The sequence below is a fragment of the Triticum aestivum genome, chromosome 5B (genome assembly GCF_018294505.1).
Source record: "Triticum aestivum cultivar Chinese Spring chromosome 5B, IWGSC CS RefSeq v2.1, whole genome shotgun sequence".
Taxonomy (NCBI): Eukaryota; Viridiplantae; Streptophyta; class Magnoliopsida; order Poales; family Poaceae; genus Triticum; species Triticum aestivum.
In genome coordinates, this window is record NC_057807.1 from 670311458 (window position 1) to 670322326 (window position 10869).

Below are 10869 nucleotides of genomic sequence, written 5' to 3' on the forward strand. Positions count from 1 at the left end.
CTTGATTCAAGTGATTGTTGTACTCACACAATCTGAGCACAAGCTCAACAATTGAGCTTCTCTCCTTAGTTTGCAGGCTAAGAAAAATCGTCGGAGGTCTCAAACCTCTTGACGTGGGCACAAGCCTGAAATCCCAATTTCAGCCCTCGAAACATCTCATATGTTCCGTGACGTTTCGAAAACGTCTTTAGTGCCTCAACTCTAAACCGTTTAACTGAACTATCACGTAGTTATCAAAACGTGTATGTCCGATGTTCGCAACATCCACAAACGACGTTTGGGGTTCAGCACACTGAGCAGTGCATTAAGGACATAAGCTTTCTACTGATCGCATAATCGCTACTATCAACTTTCAACTATATTTTCTCTAGGAACATATCTAAAACAGTAGAACTAAAGCGCGAGCTACGACATAATTTGCAAAAGGTCCTTTTGACTATGTTCAGGATAATTAAGTTCATCTTATGAACTCCCACTCAGATAGACATCCCTCTGGTCATCTAAGTGATCACATGATCCGAGTCAACTAGGCCGTGTCCGATCATCACGTGAGACGGACTAGTTAACATCGGTGAACATCTTCATGTCGATCGTATCTACTATACGACTCATGCTCGACCTTTCGGTCTCCGTGTTCCGAGGCCATGTCTGCACATGCTAGGCTCGTCAAGTTAACCCTAAGTGTTTTCGCTGTGTAAAACTGTCTTACACCCGTTGTATGTGAACGTAAGAATCCATCACACCCGATCATCACGTGGTGCTTAGAAGCGACGAACTGTAGCAACGGTGCACAGTTAGGGGAGAACACTTCTTGAAATTTGTGTAAGGGATCATCTTATTTACTACCGTCGTCCTAAGTAAACAAGATGCATAAACATGATAAACATCACATGCAATCAAATAGAGTAGTGACATGATATGGCCAATATCATATAGCTCCTTTGATCTTCATCTTCGGGGCTCCATGATCATCTTGTCACCGGCATGACACCATGATCTCCATCATCATGATCTCCATCATCGTGTCTTCATGAAGTTGTCACGCCAACGACTACTTCTACTTCTATGACTAACGTTTAGCAATAAAGTAAAGTAAGTTACATGGCGTTCTTTAATGACACGCAGGTCATACAAAAAATAAAGACAACTCCTATGGCTCCTGCCGGTTGTCATACTCATCGACATGCAAGTCGTGAATCCTATTACAAGAACATGATCAATCTCATACATCACATATATCATTCATCACATCCTTTTGGCCATATCACATCACATAGCATACCCTGCAAAAACAAGTTAGACGTCCTCTAATTGTTGTTTGCATGTTTTACGTGGCTGCTATGGGTTTCTAGCAAGAACGTTTCTTACCTACGCAAAACCACAACGTGATATGCCAATTGCTATTTACCCTTCATAAGGACCCTTTTCATCGAATCCGTTCCGACTAAAGTGGGAGAGACTGGCACCCGCTAGCCACCTTATGCACCAAGTGCATGTCAATCGGTGGAACCTGTCTCACGTAAGAGTACGTGTAAGGTCGGTCCGGGCCGCTTCATCCCACAATACCGTCGAAACAAGATTGGACTAGTAACGGTAAGCATATTGAACAACATCAACGCCCACAACTACTTTGTGTTCAACTCGTGCAAAGAATCTACGCAATAGACCTAGCTCATGATGCCACTGTTGGGGAACGTAGCAGAAATTCAAAATTTTTCCTACGTATCACCAAGATCTATCTATGGAGAGACCAGCAACGAGTAGAAAGAGGAGAGTTTGCATCTACATACCCTTGTAGATCGCTAAGCGGAAGCGTTCAAGTGAACGGGGTTGATGGAGTCGTACTCGTCGTGATTCAGATCACCGATGATCAAGTGCCGAACGGACGGCACCTCCACGTTCAACACACGTACAGCCCGGTGACGTCTCCCACGCCTTGATCCAGCAAGGAGAGAGGGAGAGGTTGAGGAAGACTCCATCTAGCAGCAGCACAACGGCGTGGTGGTGATGGAGGAGCGTGGCAATCCTGCAGGGCTTCGCCAAGCACCATGGGAGAAGAGGAGGAGAACTCGGGAGAGAGGGAGGGGCTGCACCAAAGGCATAAGGTGTGTTTGGGAGGCCCTCCTACCCCACTATATATAGGGATCCCAAGGGGGGGGGGTGCGCCAGCCCCTAGGAGATCCAATCTCCAAGGGGGCGGCGGCCAGGGGAGGAGTCCTCCCCCCCCAAGGCACCTAGGAGGTGCCTTTCCCTGCTGGGACTCTTCCTTTAGGGTTTCCCTAGGCGCATGGGCCTCTTGGGGCTGGTGCCCTTGGCCCATGTAGGCCAAGGCGCACCCCCTACAGCCCATGTGGCCCCCCGGGGCAGGTGGCCCCACCCGGTGGGCCCCCGGGACCCTTTCGGTGGTCCCGGTACAATACCGATGACCCCGAAACTTGTCCCGATGGCCGAAACAGGACTTCCTATATATAAATCTTTACCTCCGGACCATTCCGGAACTCCTCGTGACGTCCGGGATCTCATCCGGGACTCCGAACAACACTCGGTAACCACATACAAGCTTCCTTTATAACCCTAGCGTCATCGAACCTTAAGTGTGTAGACCCTACGGGTTCGGGAGACATGCAGACATGACCGAGACGTTCTCCGGTCAATAACCAACAGCGGGATCTGGATACCCATGTTGGCTCCCACATGTTCCACGATGATCTCATCGGATGAACCACGATGTCAAGGACTCAATCGATCCCGTATTCAATTCCCTTTGTCTATCGGTATGTTACTTGCCCGAGATTCGATCGTCGGTATACCGATACCTTGTTCAATCTCGTTACCGGCAAGTCACTTTACTCGTTCCGTAACACATCATCCCGTGATCAACTCCTTGGTCACATTGCGCATATGATGATGTCCTACCGAGTGGGCCCAGAGATACCTCTCCGTTTACACGGAGTGACAAATCCCAGTCTCGATCCGCATAAAACAATAGATACTTTCGGAGATACCTGTAGTGCATCTTTATAGTCACCCAGTTACGTTGTGACGTTTGATACACCCAAGGCACTCCTACGGTATCCAGGAGTTACACGATCTCATGGTCAAAGGAAGAGATACTTGACATTGGCAAAGCTCTAGCAAACGAACTACACGATCTTTGTGCTAAGCTTAGGATTGGGTCTTGTCCATCACATCATTCTCCTAATGATGTGATCCCGTTATCAACGACATCCAATGTCCATAGCCAGGAAACCATGACTATCTGTTGATTACAACGAGCTAGTCAACTAGAGGCTCACTAGGGACATATTGTGGTCTATGTATTCACACGTGTATTACGATTTCCGGATAATACAGTTATAGCATGAATAAAAGACAATTATCATGAACAAGGAAATATAATAATAATACTTTTATTATTGCCTCTAGGGCATATTTCCAACAGAAACCACGCAAGAGCAGGTGGTCCCGCACCTGTATGGAATCCGGGTCCATAAGGCTCTTCAGCTTGCATCTTCGACACAGACATCTTATCTCCATCTTGTTCTTTTGAAGCATCTCGGCCTTCGCGAAGCTCAAGAACCTATTCATGATGCCTTCGGTCATTGTGCGGACCATGGTCGCCTGCGGGGTAGAGCAAAACGATATTTTAGAACCAGAAAAAAAATTGGCATGACTTTGCCTAACAATAGGACCAAAAAGAATGCATAGTACCAAATTCTCGCCGAAACGGAAATGAATCAACATTTCGGCAAAATATTGGCAACTATTGCATTTCAAATACCGGTACCTGCAAACACAAACATATGCAACACCACAAACATATGCAACACCACAAACATACGTAGATCTAGGCCATAAAAAGTGCATGTGCACGTTGTTGGAGGGAGAAAAAAGTAGATCTACAACATAAAGAAAGCTTTCCCCTTACTTACCTATCAAAAAAAGGAAATTTAACCACTTAATTTGGGTGAATCTATGGTGCAAATGAGGTGAGGAGGAGGAGGCACCAGAGACAAGCTTGGAGGAGGAGGTGGAGAGAATAAACTGGGGAAAGTGGTAGGTGGCTGTCCAAAATATCTAGGTGCTCTCAGGTTACCAATGGCGCACCACCTTAAAATGCGCCATTAGTAACCCTGGTTACTAATGGCGCACCTGTTATGTGGTGCGCCATTACTAGTTTTGCAAAAAAAAATGTTAGTAGTGGTGCACCGTGGTTGGGGTGCGCCATTACTAGTTTAAACTAGTAATGGCGCACTATACCCTGGTGTGCCATTACTAGTTTTGAAAAAGAAAGTAAAAAAAAGTTGTCAGTAGTGGCACACAGAGTGTGTGGTGCGCCATTATGATGTCTACTACACAACCTTCTTCTTGTAGACGTTGTTGGGCCTGGAAGTGCACAGGTTTGTAGGACAGTAGTAAATTTCCCTCAAGTGGATGACCTAAGGTTTATCAATCCGTGGGAGGCGTAGGATGAAGATGGTCTCTCTCAAGCAACCCTGCAACCAAATAACAAAGAGTCTCTTGTGTCCCTAACACACCCAATACAATGGTAAATTGTATAGGTGCACTAGTTCGGCGAAGAGATGGTGATACAAGTGCAATATGGACGGTAGATATAGGTTTTTGTAATCTAAAAATATAAAAAAAGCAAGGTAACTAATGATAAAAGTGAGCGTAAACGGTATTGCAATGATAGGAAACAAGGCATAGGGTTCATACTTTCACTAGTGCAAGTTCTCTCAACAATAATAACATAGATAGATCATATAACAATCCCTCAACATGCAACAAAGAGTCACTCCAAAGCCACTAATAGCGGAGAACAAACGAAGAGATTATGGTAGGGTATGAAACCACCTCAAAGTTATTCTTTCGGATCAATCTATTCAAGAGTTCGTACTAGAATAACACCTTAAGATACAAATCAACCAAAACCCTAATGTCACCTAGATACTCCATTGTCACCTCAAGTATCCGTGGGCATGATTATACGATATGCATCACACAATCTCAGATTCATCTATTCAACCAACACAAAGTACTTCAAAGAGTGCCCCAAAGTTTCTACCAGAGAGTCAAGAAAACGTGTGCCAACCCCTATGCATAGGTTCATGGGCGGAACCCGCAAGTTGGTCACCAAAACATACATCAAGTGGCACGTGATATCCCATTGTCACCACAGATAAACACGACAAGACATACATCAAGTGTTCTCAAATCAAAGACTCAATCCAATAAGATAACTTCAAGAGGGAAACTCAATTCATCACCAGAGAGTAGAGAGGGAGAAACATCATAAGATCCAACTATAATAGCAAAGCTTGTGATACATCAAGATCGTGCCATAGAGAGAACACGAGATAGAGAGATCAAACACATAGCTACTGGTACATACCCTCAGCCCCGAGGGTGAACTACTCCCTCCTCGTCATGGATAGCACCGGGATGATGAAGATGGCCACCGGTGATGGGTTCCCCCTTCGGCAGGGTGCCGGAACGGGCTCCCGAGAGGTTTTTGGTGGCTACAAAGGCTTGCGGCGGTGGAACTCCAGATCTATCTTCATATTCGATGTTTTAGGGTACGTAGGCTTATATAGGCGAAAAAAGTCGGTCGGGGGAGCCTCGAGGGGCCCATGAGAGGGCAGGGCGCACCCATGGGGGTGGGCGCGCCCCCCCTGTCTCGTGGCTTCCTCGATGCTCCCTTTACTTCAACTCCAAGTCTCCTGGGTCATAATCTTCCCAAAAATCACGTTGCCGAAGGTTTCATTCCGTTTGGACTCCGTTTGATATTCCCTTTCTTCGAAATACTGAAACAAGCAATAAAACAACAATATGGGCTGGGCCTCCGGTTAATAGGTTAGTCCCAAAAGTAATATAAAAGTGTATAATAAAGCCCATAATCATTCAAAACAGATAATAAAATAGCATGAATGTTTCATAAATTATAGATACGTTGGAGACGTATCAGCATCCCCAAGCTTAATTCCTGCTCGTCCTCGAGTAGGTAAATGATAAAAGAAAGAATTTATGAAGTGTGAATGCTAGCAGGCGCACAAGTTTGATCAATGATAATTTCAATCACCTTTTCTAGCATGATTATATGTCATAACGGTAGCTCATCTCATAAAACTTCTCAAGATCAAGTAACAAACTATTCACATGTTAAAGCATAGACCATAAACTTTCTTGAAAACTAGCAAACTTCATTCTTAGTCATCAAACAATTGCAATTCATCTTATTTTCAGGAATAGCAAACTCCACATACTCAACTATCATATAGTCTTCTACAATTGCTAACACTCATGCAATACTAATGGTTATGGAGTTTTGATCGGACACTAAGAAAGATAGGGGCTTATAGTGTTGCCTCCCAATGTATTCACCTTTGGGTGATGTCAACAATAATAGTTCATGCTAACTTACATCCAATTGGATATATATATATATATATATATATATATATATATATATATATATATATATATATATATATATATATATATATATATCAGGATCTTTCCAACACGAGGTGCTTGCCAAAGGATAAAATGAAAAAGGGAAACGTGAAGATCACCTTGACTCAAGCATAATGTAAAAGACATAAAGTAAAAGATAGGCCCTTTCGCAGAGGGAAGCAGAGGTTGTCATGCACTTTTAGGGTTGGATGCACAAAATCTTAATGAGAATGAACGTCAGTTTATATTGCCACTTGTATATGGATCTTTATTATGCAGTCCGTCGCTTTTATTGCTTCCATAACAAGATCGTATAAAGTAATTTTCTTCACACCAAAAGATCATACATATTTAGAGAGCAATTCTTATTGCTTGTGTAACGCCCCAGATTCGATGCGCCAGGTGTCTGCCAGTTTTTCGCCATCCTTGCCATGTCATTTGCTTGCGTGTCGCACTTTGCCATGTCATCATGTGCATCACATTTTGCATACGTGTTCGTTTCATGCATCCGAGCATTTTCCCCGTTGTCCGTTTTGCAATCCGACACTCCTATGTCCTCCGGTGTCCCCCTTTTGTCTCTTGTTGTGAGCAGGTGTTAAACGTTCTCGGAATGGACCGAGGTTTGCTGAGTGGCCTTGGTATAGCACCGGTAGACCGCCCGTCAAATTTTGTTCCATTTGAAGGTCGTTTGATGCCCCAACGGTTAACCGCGTAGCCCGGAACCCCTCTCTCTTTGCAGCCCAGCACCCCTCCACCACAGCCCACTACCCCATCCAAACCCCCTCCATGCTCTCGGTCGTTTGATCACGATCGTGTGGGCGAAAACCGATCCTCATTTGGACTCTCCAAACTCCTCCTACCTATAAATATAGGACTCCCCCGTCCAATTCGCGGATGAAACCCTAATTTTATCGTCTTCTCCGCCGCCGGACGTGTCTGCTCCTGCCGGACACGCCCACGCCACCGCCCGCAGCCAGTGGCATCGCGCCACATGGCAGGTCGCCTCCTCCCACCGCGCCGGCCCGCGGGGCCCGATCGCGGCCCTCCCGGCCCGGGTCGCCGCCGCCCACGCCCCGAGCGCCCGCGTCTCTCCGCCGTCATCCCGCGCCTAGCGCCGCCGCCTCCGCGCCCGCCGGCCGTCGCCTCCATGTGCCGCCCCATCGACCGACTCCGGCGCTCGCCGCCCGCCTCGCCACGCTCGCCGCCCGGCGCCACCCCTCGGGGTCCGCGCCCGGATCCGGCGAGATCCGGCCAGATCCGCCCCGGATCTGCCTCGCCGGCGCCGCCCCCTGCCTTCTCTGGCGTCCTTCTCCGACGAGCCGGCCATCCTCGTGAACCGCGCCGCCCGATCTAGATCGAAACCGCCCCGTTGACCACTGTTCACCCAAGGTCCACAAATCCACCGTCATTTTTTGCGTTATTTTTAGTCCCTGTTCATCGCATCATAATTCCTCATCCATAGATCCGTTTTGCATGCATGTTATATCAAAATGTTCATCAGGATGTGCTCTTCATTTTGTTCCATTGTGCCATGCTTGTTTAAATCAATATTGATGCCCTAATCATCGTTGCAAGAGTGCTATATGATGTTAACTGCTGTCTGTTAACAGAACTTGGTGATTTGTCTTTTTCATTGCATTTTGTGTGTGCATCCTATGAGCTTGATCTCTACATGAGTTTTGAGCTACATCATGCCATATTTACAGGGGTGCTTGTCTTGTATTTTGTGAGTCTTGTAGTGAGTGAATCGAGCTCGTCAAGTAGGGTACTTGTTGCTGCTGTTTTGCTAGACTGAATCTGCGATATCATGATGCCTTGTAAACCTGCTGCTACAAGTCATTCTATGCATAATCTGGAGATATTTATGAAGGATGCTTTGTTATACATGTCATGCGCTATCCATCCATGCCCCTGGTTGCATTTATAGACTGCTGTAGCTTGTCTTACTCTTTCTCTCAATTTGCTAAATTATGTTGCTGCTAGCCTGTTAACATTAAGTTCAGTTTTGCCATGTGTTTTGCTAGTGATCCATGCACCCTATAAACGTGATCTTGCCATGTTTAGCTTCATAAACATGTATTCCTACTGTGGGTCACATTGTCATGCCCTGTGTTGCTCCGTGGTGAGTTGTACAAGCTCACCAACATGCCTACTTATCGTTGTTCCTGCCATGTCGAAATCTGTCATCACTTGCCATGTTTACATGGATGCTACCATCTTTTCTGTTGATCTTTGGAATTAGTTCATTAAGGGAGTTTTGTTCTTTGTCTTTATTATTAGCATGCCATGCCTTTGTTTGCCATGTTAAGATCCTGTAACATGTTGTTTGATAGCTCTAAACATTGCAACCTGATGTTATTCCTGCTAAGTCTGTAAACTGTTATTATTTGCAATCTTGCCATGACCTTTTGAGCATGTTATATTGTTTTATGGAGATAGCTCAGTGTTCATGTTTTGTCATGCTTTACCTGTACTTCATCCCCATGCCCTTTGTTTTCACATTGAGTTGTTGTAGCATGTTTTTTAGATGTTTGCAAGATGCATAGTTGCTGTTTTGGACAGGTTGTTGTCATATCTTGTATAGAGTGTATGTGTTAAACCGTTGCTCCGTTTTGAGTGTTCTCTATATGAAACTTGCTTAGAATTGCATGCAGTTTCATATTATCATGTTGCATCCTTGTTTTGAGAGTGTTTGCTTGATGTTTGAATGCCTTTTGCATCAATGTCATGTTTAACTTGTTTTGCTTATATCTTCTAGGCCGTAGCTCCGAACTAATTGAACTTTATATGTAACTTGACTAGAATTTCGTGTAGATCATCTTGGTGCATCTTAACTTGCTATTTAACAACTTGAACATAAGGTTTATTCATATCTGGACCAATTTCTAAATTTGCATATGAGGACTTACCGAAATTGTTATATGTTGTTCCTGGCCTCATTTAAACTTGCTTTGATTTGTTATTCTTGTTTGCATCATCTCTTGCCATGAGTAGCCTCATCTAGCTTTGTCATGCATCATGCTTGGTTGAGCATCATGCCATGTCTATGTGTGGTGTGTTTACCATGTTGTGTGCTTCTTCTTGATAGTTCCCGTTTCGTTGCGATCGTGAGGATTCGTTCGTCTATGCTTGGTTCATCTTCGTGGCTTCATCTTCTTCATGGACTCGTTCTTCTTCCTTGCGGGATTTTAGGCAAGATGACCGCTACCTTGGATCTCACTACTATCATTGCTATGCTAGTTGCTTCGTTTTATCACGATGCTGCGCTACCTATCACTTGCTCTTCAAGCCTCCCAAATTGCCATGTCAGCCTATAACCTTTTCACCCTTCCTAGCAAACCGTTGCTTGGCTATGTTACCGCTTTGCTCAGCCCCTCTTATAGCGTTGTTAGTTGCAGGTGAAGTTGAAGATTGCTCCATGGTGGACAGGTTTATGTTGGGATATCACAATATCTCTTATTTAATTAATGCATCTATATACTTGGTAAAGGGTGGAAGGCTCGGTCTTATGCCTGGTGGTTTGTTCCACTCTTGCCGCCCTAGTTTCCGTCATATCGGTATTATGTTTCCGGATTTTGCGTCCCTAACGCGGTTGGGTGATTTATGGGACCCCCTTGACAGTTCGCCTTGAATAAAACTCCTTCAGCAAGGCCCAACATTGGTTTTACCATTTGCCTACCACCTATACCTTTCCCTTGGGAGTAATTAACCAAAGGGTCATCTTTATTTTAGGCCCCCCCGGGCCAATGCTTGTCTAAGTGTTGGTCCAAACTAGAGCACCGTGCGGGACCATCCCTTGTCAACTTGGGTTACATCGGTACCTGTACGCTTCGCTTATCCGGTGTGTCCTGAGAACGAGATACGTGCGACTCCTATCGGGATTGTCGACACATCGGGCGGCTTTGCTGGTCTTGTTTTACCATTGTCGAAATGTCTTGTAAACCAGGATTCCTAGACTGATCGGGTCTTCCTGGGAGAAGGAATATCCTTCGTTGACCGTGAGAGCTTGTGATGGGCTAAGTTGGGACACCCCTGCAGGGTATTATGTTTCGAAAGCCGTGCCCATGGTTATGTGGCAGATGGGAATTTGTTAATGTCCGGTTGTAGATAACTTGACACCAGATCCGAATTAAAACGCATCATCTGCGTGTGTAGCCGTGATGGTCTCTTCTCGGTGGAGTCCGGGAAGTGAACACGGTTTTTGGGTTATGTTTGACGTAAGTAGGAGTTCAGGATCACTTCTTGATCATTGCTAGCTTCACGACCGTTCCGTTGTTTCTCTTCGCGCTCTCATTTGCGTATGTTAGCCACCATATATGCTTAGTCGCTGCCGCAACCTCACCACTTTACCCCTTCCTTTCCCATTAAGGTTTGCTAATCTTGATACCCATGGTAATGGGATTGCTGAGTCCT